The sequence below is a fragment of the Saccostrea cucullata genome, unplaced genomic scaffold, assembly GCF_032062105.1.
Source record: "Saccostrea cucullata isolate Sc308-1 unplaced genomic scaffold, CSIRO_AGI_Scuc_v1 ctg4074, whole genome shotgun sequence".
Lineage (NCBI taxonomy): Eukaryota > Metazoa > Mollusca > Bivalvia > Ostreida > Ostreidae > Saccostrea > Saccostrea cuccullata.
Genome location: NW_026931758.1, coordinates 36,927 through 48,748, shown reverse-complemented (window position 1 = coordinate 48,748; position 11,822 = coordinate 36,927). Strand labels below are relative to the sequence as shown.

General features: G+C 34.2%; 1 long non-coding RNA gene across 2 annotated transcripts; it reads left to right on the top strand.

Moving 5' to 3' along the window:
- Positions 1–2,022: 2,022 nt before the first annotated feature.
- LOC134233457 (uncharacterized) lies at positions 2,023–8,072 on the top strand. Of its 2 annotated transcripts, none has more exons than XR_009985002.1 (4): positions 2,023–2,135; positions 4,987–5,094; positions 5,547–5,618; positions 8,004–8,072. It is a non-coding gene; the product is annotated as an uncharacterized LOC134233457 (long non-coding RNA). The 2 variants fall into 2 exon arrangements; XR_009985001.1 differs by lacking the exon at positions 2,023–2,135 and adding an exon at positions 2,191–2,353.
- The last annotated feature ends 3,750 nt before the right edge of the window (positions 8,073–11,822 follow it).

The following is an 11,822-nucleotide window of genomic DNA, read 5'->3' as shown; positions in this document are numbered from 1 at the left end:
TTACATATGGTTGCACATAACACATGTATCACGTATGTGAAATGTACGTATCACATACGTGTATTACAAACATACGTTTCACGTATGTGGTACAACGTACGTATAACATATGTGTGACTACATACGTTTCACATAACGTACGTTAAACGTATGTTTGGAATACACGTATGTGTTACGTACGTGTAACATATGTTATGTGCAACAATACGTTACATGTACGTTGATAAACGTATGGTTTACATGTGTATTGTCAACCACATGTTACATGTACGTTAATTAACATATGGTTTACATGTGTACAGTCAACCACATGTTACACGTATGTTAATGAACACATGGTTTACATGTGTATAGTCAACCACATGTTACACGTACGTTAATGAACTCATGGTTTACATGTGTTTTATAAAGCACAAATGTCATGTATATATATAGTTTCATCTTCCCAAGTCAAGAGTTTCTGATCCGCTCCGCTCCACATAAACCCTTGACCGAATAATCTAAGTTTCACGGGGTTTACTGTCACGCCATCTAGTGAGATTACATATTTTGAACTCTCCTGACCTCTGCTATTAGCCAATCAGAGTAAACGAATTCAACAGCGAATTCGAGATAATATTGGTAGTCGGTAATAAATTCAATATAACTCAACTACAAAACTGAGACAAACCTTTAAAAGGGCTATCTAATGAAAAATACACTATCCTTGGGACTAAAACTGACGTGTTTTTATGTTTACGATGTAGTTTCAGTTTAAATAAAACAATGATTTTGATTGGTTTATAAAAACTTGCATGAGGCCATTCAGAGAACATATTTCTAGCCCCGTGAAACTTAGCCTATTCGGTCAAGGGTTTATGTGGAGCGGAGCGGATCAGAAACTCTTGACTTGGGAAGATGATATAGTTTATGTGCATTATAAACCACACATTAAATATACTAATGTACAAAAATAAATTATGGTTAACTTGTTTTCTAAAGCTCTCATTACATATATGTTGATGAATATAGTATGTGTATTATCAGGCACATGTTACATATGCATTTAAAAAGGTGTTTTACATGTGTGTGAAAACCTACATTGTATGTTTGAGAATGAGAAGGCTGTATATTTTGTAAATTCATACTATTACATACATGTATGATAAATGTAGGTTGACTATAAATTTAATCCTTTTTATTTTATTTCAAATTTAATTTATTAATCAAATTATCATTTAGTTTTTGCTATAAAGAGAAAAAAAACAATGCGTTAAATATTTATTGTTGCTAGGGACTACATAATTTCGCTTAAAATACAGGAACTTTTTGTATAAAAGTATGGCTGACTTCCACAACTAACTATTTTACCTTAATTGTTTAACTGATTTTGGAGAACTAATCAAGATATTATTTAACATAACAATCAATAGGCACTTAGCAATGCTTAGGGCTTAACCTGTTATTCAGGAAGAAGAGCAATCATAGTGATGTGACCATCTATAAAATCCTTCTTATAATATGTATAACGTGTCCTTAGATCAGAAGTTGCATGTATTTTATCAAATTAATAATTATATATTTTAAAATCTAAAATATCTTTTTTTGACATAAACATTGATGTTTGGTTAAACCCAATGACCAGATCACAACTGAACTCAGAAGCATACATGTGTGTGCGTTGTTGACTTGTCGTGTGCGTATCTAATGTTTCAATTTATTTCACATTGTTTACCTTACGTCCATTTTCATGTCTGGCATGATGTTATGAGTTCGCATTGGTTTAAAATTTACTCTAAAAACAATAAACAAAGTTTTCTCCAATCTCGTCATGTGTATCGGATATCGGTAGAGGCACATAAAATTGAACTCGGTCATCGGTAGATATAATCTATCCGAATTCAAGAGCAAAAATATATTAAAAAAAAAAAAGAAAGAAATTCATGATAAATTCACAGCAAATCTGAAAAGGGAGTAAATGATTCATCTAGATAATTATCACATATACAGTGGGTACCGTCCGTATAAATCTTATAAAATATACCTTCCGGAATTTTCCAGCCTCCATTTATGTACTACATGTACATTACCAGTGACGTCACTGGAAAGAGAAGTCTGACGTCTGCAAGTTCTAGGGCCTAGCTAAAGCAGTAAAGGTGAGGAATGCATAAAATCAACAATTATTTAATTACTTTATGACTGTGTGTTGCATGTAAACTAAGGGGGTGGGTTTTTTTCAGTGTATTACATAATGGAGACTTGGGTTACCAAAAACAGAAAATATTGACCATGTTGAGGCAGTACGTGAGCTGTCTTGGTCAGCACCCTGACCCAGGTGTATCCATCAACACGGGCACGTTATATCTAAATGAAGGTGAAGTTTAAAAGTACTGTTATAACAATTAAGTATTTATTTAAAATGTTTTTTAACCTAACAAATAAGATGCAATAAAAAAGAAACAACGTACAACTCAGGCGCGGATCCAGGATTTTGAGTTAGGGGGGGCGCCAAAATTAGGCAAGGGGTCACCTGGAATTCTAGAGATTTTGAAGGGTTAAAATGAGGTCTACCAAAGCCCTGGTTGGGGCCCAGGGGGCGAAGCCCCCGGAAGCTCCTGGATTCTAGAGATTTTGAAGGGTGAAAATGAGGTCTACCAAGTAGACATATTTGATTTACGCTAACTTTGACAATTTTAGGGGGGGCGCACGCCGGGTGCGCCCCTGTCGCATAATATTAGTTCCGGGTGTTTCGCGTTCCGGCCGGAACCTTAAAATCATAATATTGGTTCCGGATTTTACTGTAATAAAGGTTCCGGCCATGAGTTCAACCTTTGAATGGTTTGTTCCCGTTTTGCACACATTTAATTACAGGTAATTAAAAAATGTGTGAAAAACAGGAATTTGACCAGATGAGATGATTACTTAATTGCTATAGTCTATACTATACTTAGCTTTGTAAGTATGTGAAAGATGAATTTGTAGTGAAAATATAAGAGAATAAATACAAAGTTAATGTATTTGATTATCTGATGATCTTATTATAACATCTTTTCAAATTAATTTTTATTCATTATTTTCTTCATTATATGTTATATCTTTAATTCATTTAGAATTATATCAAGATTGAAAAGTACATATTTTTTTTTAAGAAATTGGACTTGATAATAAATAATATGAATTTAATATTAATAATTTATTCAATAAAATCAAAGATTTTCCCATAAATATATATAGAATTTTAATAAAATGCTTATAAAATTGTATTAAACCTCTTAAGAATACATTAAGCTAAATCGGTGTTCACAGATAAATCCAGGTAAATCCAAACCAGATATCAGACTATAATTGCTATCAAAACACACTTCACACCTGTTGTTTTATACTAATTACCAAATGTGTGCAAAACGGGAACACACCCTTTGAATCGCGGTATCTGTCCAGATTTCATTCCACATTGAGTCATGGAAGTAGTGGGTATTTTTTCTTGAGGTTTTAGCATGACGCAGCGTCATTCTACATGTATTTTCGTGCGTCGCACAATGTTTTGTTCTTACCAATTTTAAAAAATAGATGAATAAATAGCCTGATGATACTCTTTCTGATACATATGACTTTGGTCGCATTATAAGGCTTTGTTTATCTTATGTATACAAATCGGTTATCTACAACTCGATTCCTTTTGTTTATTTAGTGCATGCCAGGTGTGAATCTCTCGCTTCAATGCACGCAAACCCGTAAAGACAGGTAAAGAGCATGGTTAGGAGATAAACAATTTAAGACCGGGATTACGAAAGACTAACTTTTAAAGAAACACAATGTCAAAGAATTAATTAATTGATAATTTTTTTGTTTTAGAATTCGATAAAAGTAAAGAACAAATATTGATAATTATATTTTACGGAATTAAATTCTCTGTTAAAATGATATTACACGTGTTGACATTTCACGAAGTCGAGGCTCAAACACGGCTTCCATTCCAGATTTTTTTTCATAATTAGATATTATTGACGAAATGGCATGATAATATGGTTTATATTCCATTTGAAATATGTATGATTCACTGTTGGAGAATGTTACGTATATGGTTTATTTTCTTCTAAATTAATCTTCATACTACATGTAGGTACAGTACATGTATTTCATGACGATGTGATTTATTCTTTAATGAAATACTAAGTAAACATGAAAACATAAGAATATGAGTATGGTTTATTCCCTTTAATACCAAAAAAGCCAAGCACGTGTAATTAATGAAAATGATAATTTTTTTAATCGTCGGAAGAAAAAAAATAGTAATTGAGATATGAAAAGTAAAGACAATATATGTTAACTGGCTCGGCTTTTTATTTAATACGATCAAGTTTTAAAAAATCTTTTTTTTTTCTTTTACTTTTCTTTCGTCTTTTTTTTTTTTTTTTGTTTTGCTATTTGTTTGTTTTGAAGGAATTAAAATGCACATTAGTGTTACCTCGAGGAATGTCCTAACCACCAACCGCTTAAGATATGTGGTAAAAAAATCATTTCTGCATGGGTGTTTGAATACATAAAACACAGTGAAGTTGGTAAAAATATGATCGTTTTATACATGCCATTCATAGGCGTCGGAACCGGAGGGGGTGGGGGTAGGGAGGCTTTGAGAATTTTATAGTACTGGTTGCCCGGAACAATTTTTACGTATTTATTTAAAATGTTTATTATGGCCCGGACCTATTATAGGTATTTAGCGTTCCGGCCGGAACGCTAAGTTACCCGGAACGTATATTATGCGACACCCCCCCCCCCCCTTAAATCCGCCACTGCAACTAGTATTTGATGTAAAGTTCCACTCCCTGAATTTATTTCTTTTTACAGTATTTATTGATAAAACATCACATTAGATGGTAAATGACATTAATATCTTTGAGTGCAATAATGGACGTGTAACAGTTTTGTTTTTACATATCTGCCCTTTTTAATCCTTATGAATATAAATTGTGTTTGAGATTGAGAATTTTTATGTGATTTCAGATATGCATTCAAGAATGGTGACTGAAGCTCATCTTTGTAAACACCTAAATGCCTAGAATGGACTCCAAAACAGATTCTTAAAGTTTAACCAGTATAATCTTGAATATGGTAATACTTTTAATTATAAAGGAATCAGATTTTCTGATCATATTGCTTTTAGACTTGCAAATACTACATGTAACTTGAAGCTTTTCATGTAAAATTTGAAATGCAATCAAGTTTGACGAATTTCACACTACTAAGAGTTATCTCCCCTTGTCGGCATAACTCTCATTTTTCCCACTTTGTCCATTGTAAGTTACCTGTTATTATTTTCAATCTTCAAACGTTATTGGACTATTTAGATCTGTACCGGTATTGCTGAAGTTTGGGGCAACATGAAAATCTTAATGAACGATATTCATTACAGATTTTATTTTACTGACCAATAAATTTGGTAAGGTTACAGAGGGAAAAACAGGGCCTTACGCTGGATTGACCTCACAACGGGGAATAACTTTTGTAAATTTAATGTGAAAGTTGTCTATTTTTTTTAACATATATTTTTTTTTAACCTCAAGGACAAAAAGTATACACTTGGAACACACACAAAAACAGATGAGTCCATGCCAAGCTAAAGATTAATGCAGATGGTAAGTTCAATTTTTCATTTTGTAACTCTTCTGGTTTTATCCAGATCGGACCTTACATATAATTAAGTCAGCTTCAGTATATAATAGAAGAATATGGAGATAACGAGCAGTATTCAATCTCAAAGTCCATAAAACTATACAAAAAAGAGCAGAGCAAACACGGACCCCCCAAACATCAGAGGTGGGATCAGGTGCCATAATAAAACACCTATTTACTTACTATTCGGAAAATAGCTTGTTTATCATCTCCCTCAACAGCAAACTATTTCCCTCAGCTGCATCTTGGGGAATAGTTGTTGTCTTGGGGGACGATAAACTAGCTTTTGTCCTTATAGCCAGTAAATAGGTGTACATGAATACTGTTTTTAGCTCCTCTGAGCCAAAGGCTCAAAGAGCTAATGCTATGGCCATTTGTGCGGTGTGCATAAACTTTTTAGAATGTGGGCCATAACTTAAGATCCCCTTGGACAATCATTGTCAAATTTTCACAGAGCATCCTTGGCCCAAGGGCTACCATTTATACTAAAAATAGGGTTTGGACCCTTATACAAGGGGAGATAAACAGGAAGATAAAACCAAAAGAAGTCTATATTGGCCTAGAATTGTTAAACTTTGTGAGTTGAGGCATCTAGGGTTTTTGGAGAATGTCGACCAAAAAGTAGGTCACCATGACCTACTTATGGTATTTTATAGCTCTATTGAAATATCTTCAGTCCTAACTGGCTAAGAATCATTATGGAACTTTCTTGGTTGATGTATTATGGGTCTTATAAACATAGAGGCTTCAAATACTAGTGATAGATTGTACAATTTATTAGAAGAGCAATTCAAGGCCCTTGGGTTTCCAGTTGTCCATCGTCATACACTGTGCTCTGTCTGGTAAAATTTTAGCATTTACAGCATCCTCCCAACACCGCCACCCAAACTAAGGGGGGGGGGTTAACCCCATGGATTAATCTAGGCTTTTGGGGAAACTACCCTTTCTGTAGAAATTGGGAAAATGAGCCGAGGTATGGGAACCACTTGAGCTAGTGCAGGGCAAGCCCTGCTTTGGGGCTAATTGACTTACAGCATTTTTATGACCATTTAAAATGCATGAAGTAGCAAATTAAAACCATATTTCTCATGTAATGAAAATTTTACTTTAAATTTTCAGTTTTTATGAAAGAAAAAGAAATATTTGAGGTTTTTGCTATTGTAAGGGGAATATTTTACTCATCAAAAGGGAAAAAATTATATCTTCAGGGGAAATTTTCTGTAGGGGAAAAACACCCATTATCGGTAGTAAATATGCCCTAGATTAATCCCTGAACCCATCAAATTTATTCAAAATTGTATTTTTTTGATTGGACATCAAGCAAACTATTAGCAAGATTTTAATAAGCATTGAGTCCTACTAAAATTATGAAATTCATATAGCCCCAGGGTAGGTGGATCAGATGTAAAGGCACAGCTTTATTAATTAATCATAAACTGAAAATGCATTGATTCATTGAAAATCTATAGAATGCTCCTAAGTTGAAAGCAAAAAGACTAAGTTCATGACAATGAGGAATAAGTTTTATACCCCTGTAATCAAAGATTCTGGGGTACATCTATATAGCTTTTGCCCTGTCTGTCTGTCTGCAAAATCTTTTCACATTGGCCATATTATTTTAGTGGATGAAAGTATGGCCTTCATATTTCACAGACCTGGGTATTCATTGTGATAATACTTTTGTATTGGTACACCAAATTAACCTTTAGAATTGAACTTGGATTGTGACTAACTTTTAAGAAAGTTTCATAACTTGAATCTTGGCCATAACTTTTGAACAGTTGGTGCAAGGGCTTTCATACTTCACTTGTATATTTACTGTGACAAGACCTTTCAATGGGTATAAATTAAAATATTTGACCTTGAACTTCTAGTTTAACCCACTGTTTAAAAATTTTTAACTTTGATCATAACTTTTGAGCTGGTAGTAGTAGGGCTTTCATATTTCACAGATTTATTCTTTGTGACAAGTCCTTCCTTGGATGTCAACAACTTGACCTTTGACCTTGACTTTGAAGTTTGACTTACACTTAGGAAACTTTAACCATAAGCTGGCATATGGGGTATTAGTATGTACAAACACATCTTTTTTTCTGAGTTCACGCACAAATCAATGCTATGTAATGAATTTTAGATAAGAGAATTACAAGGTAAATATTTGAGGATATAGTGAAAAAAATAGTTTAAAAGATCATGGTTGTGAATACTAAAAAATTAATTATTTAGTATTTATATTTAAGTTATACAGTGAATCAACCAGGATTAATATCAGGATAATAATAATGTTCAGGGGAAAAAATGGGTTTTTCCCTTATTCCATGCATCTAATATTTTCTTTTTCTTTACAGGCAAAAGAGAACTGGAGAAAAATGAATTGATGTTAACATACTCTACATTAAATTTGGTTTAAATCTAAATATGTCTTTTGTTGTGATTGCTTCAAGAGCAATTAAGAATCAGGAAATTTAAATTGAAGGATAACCAGAAAGTGGATCATTCAACAGATGAAAAGAAAATATGCCTTTGAGGGAAATTATGTCAAATGCATGAATTGAATATTTAAATTTCACGTAATTTTTGTTTCACCAACGTTTACAATATGTGAAAAAAATGTTCAAAACATGTGTTTAACCATGGTTTGACACATTTTTGTATGGTATTCATACATTTACTATATGAGCAGTGCAAATAATAAACCCATTAAACATGTTATGAGAAACATATGTTACACACACGTTGCACGTACGTTATTCATATGTGAAACGTATGAATAACATACGTGTGCAATATATGTGTAACGTATGGTGGGCAATACGTACGTTTAACATATGTGACACGCATGATATTCACACGTGTGAAAACGTATGTATAACATACGTGGTATCTTTTTCATGGAAAACGTACGTGAAGTCACGTATGTGTCACATACGTTTAACATACGTGAAACGTACGTGGCACAATTAGCTGTGTAGGACTTGGAGACCGGTCCTTCCCTAACAAAAAAAATACTATAATTAACTTTAGTTAACTATAGTAAACTATAGTAAATCAAAGTATCAAAGTTTTCACCAAAGTGTTCACTATAGTAAGTCAAAGTTTTCAAAGTGATCTTTAAAATGTCAAAGTTATCACTATGGTAAATCAAAGTTTCCAATGTTATCAGCATAATAAATCAAAGTTTTTCCATAGTAAATCAAAGTTTCCATAGTAATCACCATAATAAATCAAAGTTTTCATAGTTATCACTATGGTAAATCAAAATGTAAAAGTTATCACTATAGTAAATCAAAGTATCAAAGTTTTCACTAAAGTGTCAAAGTGTTCACTATGGTAAATCAAAGTTTTCACAGTGACCAAGTGTTCACTATAGTAAACTTTGGTATTTTTTGTTAGGGTTCAGATGAGACCGTATAAAATGAGGTCCCATGTCGCAGTAGGTACTGGCACAAAAAAGATCCATCCATGCTCATTTGCTATAAGTGCCGAGAAGTCGATCGAGTGGCGCAGTGTTTAGAGTGTCTGGGATTTAGAGTCGCGAAATTTTATTTCATCATGTTATTGATTAATACCAAGGTGCAGATTTCAAAGCATTAAATTATTTTCAGAATATGTAACCTCCCCCCCCCCTCCCCACCAATACCTCTGTCCTAGGGGTCCGGTAATTAACCATTTTGGAAGAAGCAGCTTTCTTGGTCATAAATATGTACTTAGATCATTGGCATAATACCCAGGAGCAAAGGAAAAGATTTTCAAAGAATTCATGCATTTTCACTATGTAAGCATTAGAGCCTCGCCCTAACACAAGAAACCTGACCCAGGGGCACTGAAATTCACAAATTCAAAGAGGCATCCTTCCTCCTCATAACTCTGTACATAGTTCATTGGTTTAATACCCAGGTGCAGAAAAGAAGATTTTCAAAGAAATAATTCATTTGTACTATATAATCAATAGAGCCCCAACCTAACACCAGGACCCCAAACCCAGGGGCATGAAATTCACAATTTTCGAAGAGGTAGCCTTATTCAATATAACTATGTACTTGTTTAGTTTATTTGATACTCGGGTGCAGAGAAGATTTTCAAAGAAATAATTCATTTTTACTATATAATCTTTATAGCCCCGCCCTAGCACTAGAACCCCTAACCCTGGGGCCATGAAATTCACAATTTTGGAAGAGGCAGCCTTATTCAGCATACAAATGTAACTATGTACTTGGTTAGTTTATTAAATGCCCATGAACAGAGAAGAAGAATTTCAAAGAATTTATGCATTTTCAGTATATAATCTATATAGCCCCGCCCTGCCACTAGACCCCCTGACCCTGGGGCCATGAAATTCACAATTTTGGAAGAGGCAGCCTTATTCTAAATAACTATTCACTTGGTTAGTTTATTGAATGCCCACGAACAGAGAAGAAGAATTTCAAAGAATTTATGCAATTTCCCTATATACATGTAATCTATATAGCCCCGCCCTAGCACTAGAACCCCTGACCCTAGGGCCATGAATTTTACAATTTTGGTAGAGGACTGAATGCTGATTACAATCAACAGCTTGACTGCGTGGTGTCCAGGAGTGAAGAAGAAGATTTTTAAATATTGCACTTATTTTACTGGTTTTTGGCCCCACCCCCGAGGCCCCCGGGGGGCAGGGACCATGAAATTCACAAATTTTGTTCCTCTTTACACATAGATGCTATATGCCAAAATTGGTTGAAATTGGTTCAGTGGTTTCAGAGAAGAAGCTGAAAATGTTAACGCACGACGACGAACCGGATACTCAGGTGACCTAAAAATCAACAACTGAACAAGGTTGCCAACTCCGTAAAAAGCCTATTGAACGGAAGTAATGAGGAGAGGACTAATTACCCTTGTACCCCATATAACCAAGTATGCGTGTAAGAAATCAACAATAGATATATTCTTGTTTGTTGTACGAATTCTTCATCAATTTTTTGTTCAAACGCTTTCTAGATTTTACACGAAATATTTAAGGAAAAGAAGGTATTTTAATAAATTGCAATTTTAAAAGGGCATAACTCTCAAAACGATACATGCAAATCAGGTATTTGAAAAATAGTTAGAAGCATTTCATTTACACCAGCGTTTTAGAACTCTATGCTTCCTAAACATTTGAAATACATTTTTAAAGTGTATATCAACCAATTTCTTCAAATGCTTATTTCAAAACAATGTTTCAGAATTTCTGCAGAACTGTGTATTTCAGTTAAAAGTCATCTCCTCGTAACTTCCGTTGAACAAGCTATGATCAGATTCAAAACGCTGACACCCTTGTGGAAAACTGACCGTAACGACTGTTGAAGTGCCTTAACCTTTATTAGAGGTGGTGGTTAATAAAAAGAATATTCAATCTACAATATGAGTTGTTCATTTTAGGGCTTTGTATAGATTTATGACAGAGACGATTCAACCAAAATTCCTCGGCAGTGCCTCTCGGTTTGCAGACGAAGTTGGCAAACTTGTTAATTTATATACATGTATATAGAGTGGGGTAGAAATTTTCATAAAATGTTAGTTTAAGCAAATTTTCTGAATTGATAAGATAGATTATATCACAAATGTGTCATCCATATATAATTCTTGTGAAAAAGTCTAAATTAGAGGGGGGGGGGGGCTTCTTGTCCTCAAGCACCTGTGGTAAATTCAACCTGGATGTCAATTTCGCCAAGCGAAAGGTCAGTAATATACATTTATTGACTGAGTTCGAGGGCAACATGCGTTTTGTCGGACCCAAGAACCAAACTGTCTGGCTGAGGCCGTTAGGCCGAAGGCAGACAGTTTGGTTCGAGGGTCGACAAAACGCATTTTGCCCGAGAACATATTTTGTTATACCTTTCATTTCATTTTAAACGTATATGTACATGTATTTTGTACTATCTTCCGTGATGCAACCTCAGGCCAGTCACTACTGAACACCAACGAATGAAAATGAGATTAAGCTCCGCCCATTCTGTGACGAAAGCGGTCCAACATCTCATCGACCGGTCCAACATCTCACTCAGCGCTCAAACATACCGTATAAGTGGAAATTTTAGCGAGACGCAAATTTAGCGATTTCTTCCTAAAATATGGTATTTTATTTTTAGCGAGAAGTAATTCTAGCGATTTCAAAACGCTAACTATAGAAGCTATTACAAATAATACGC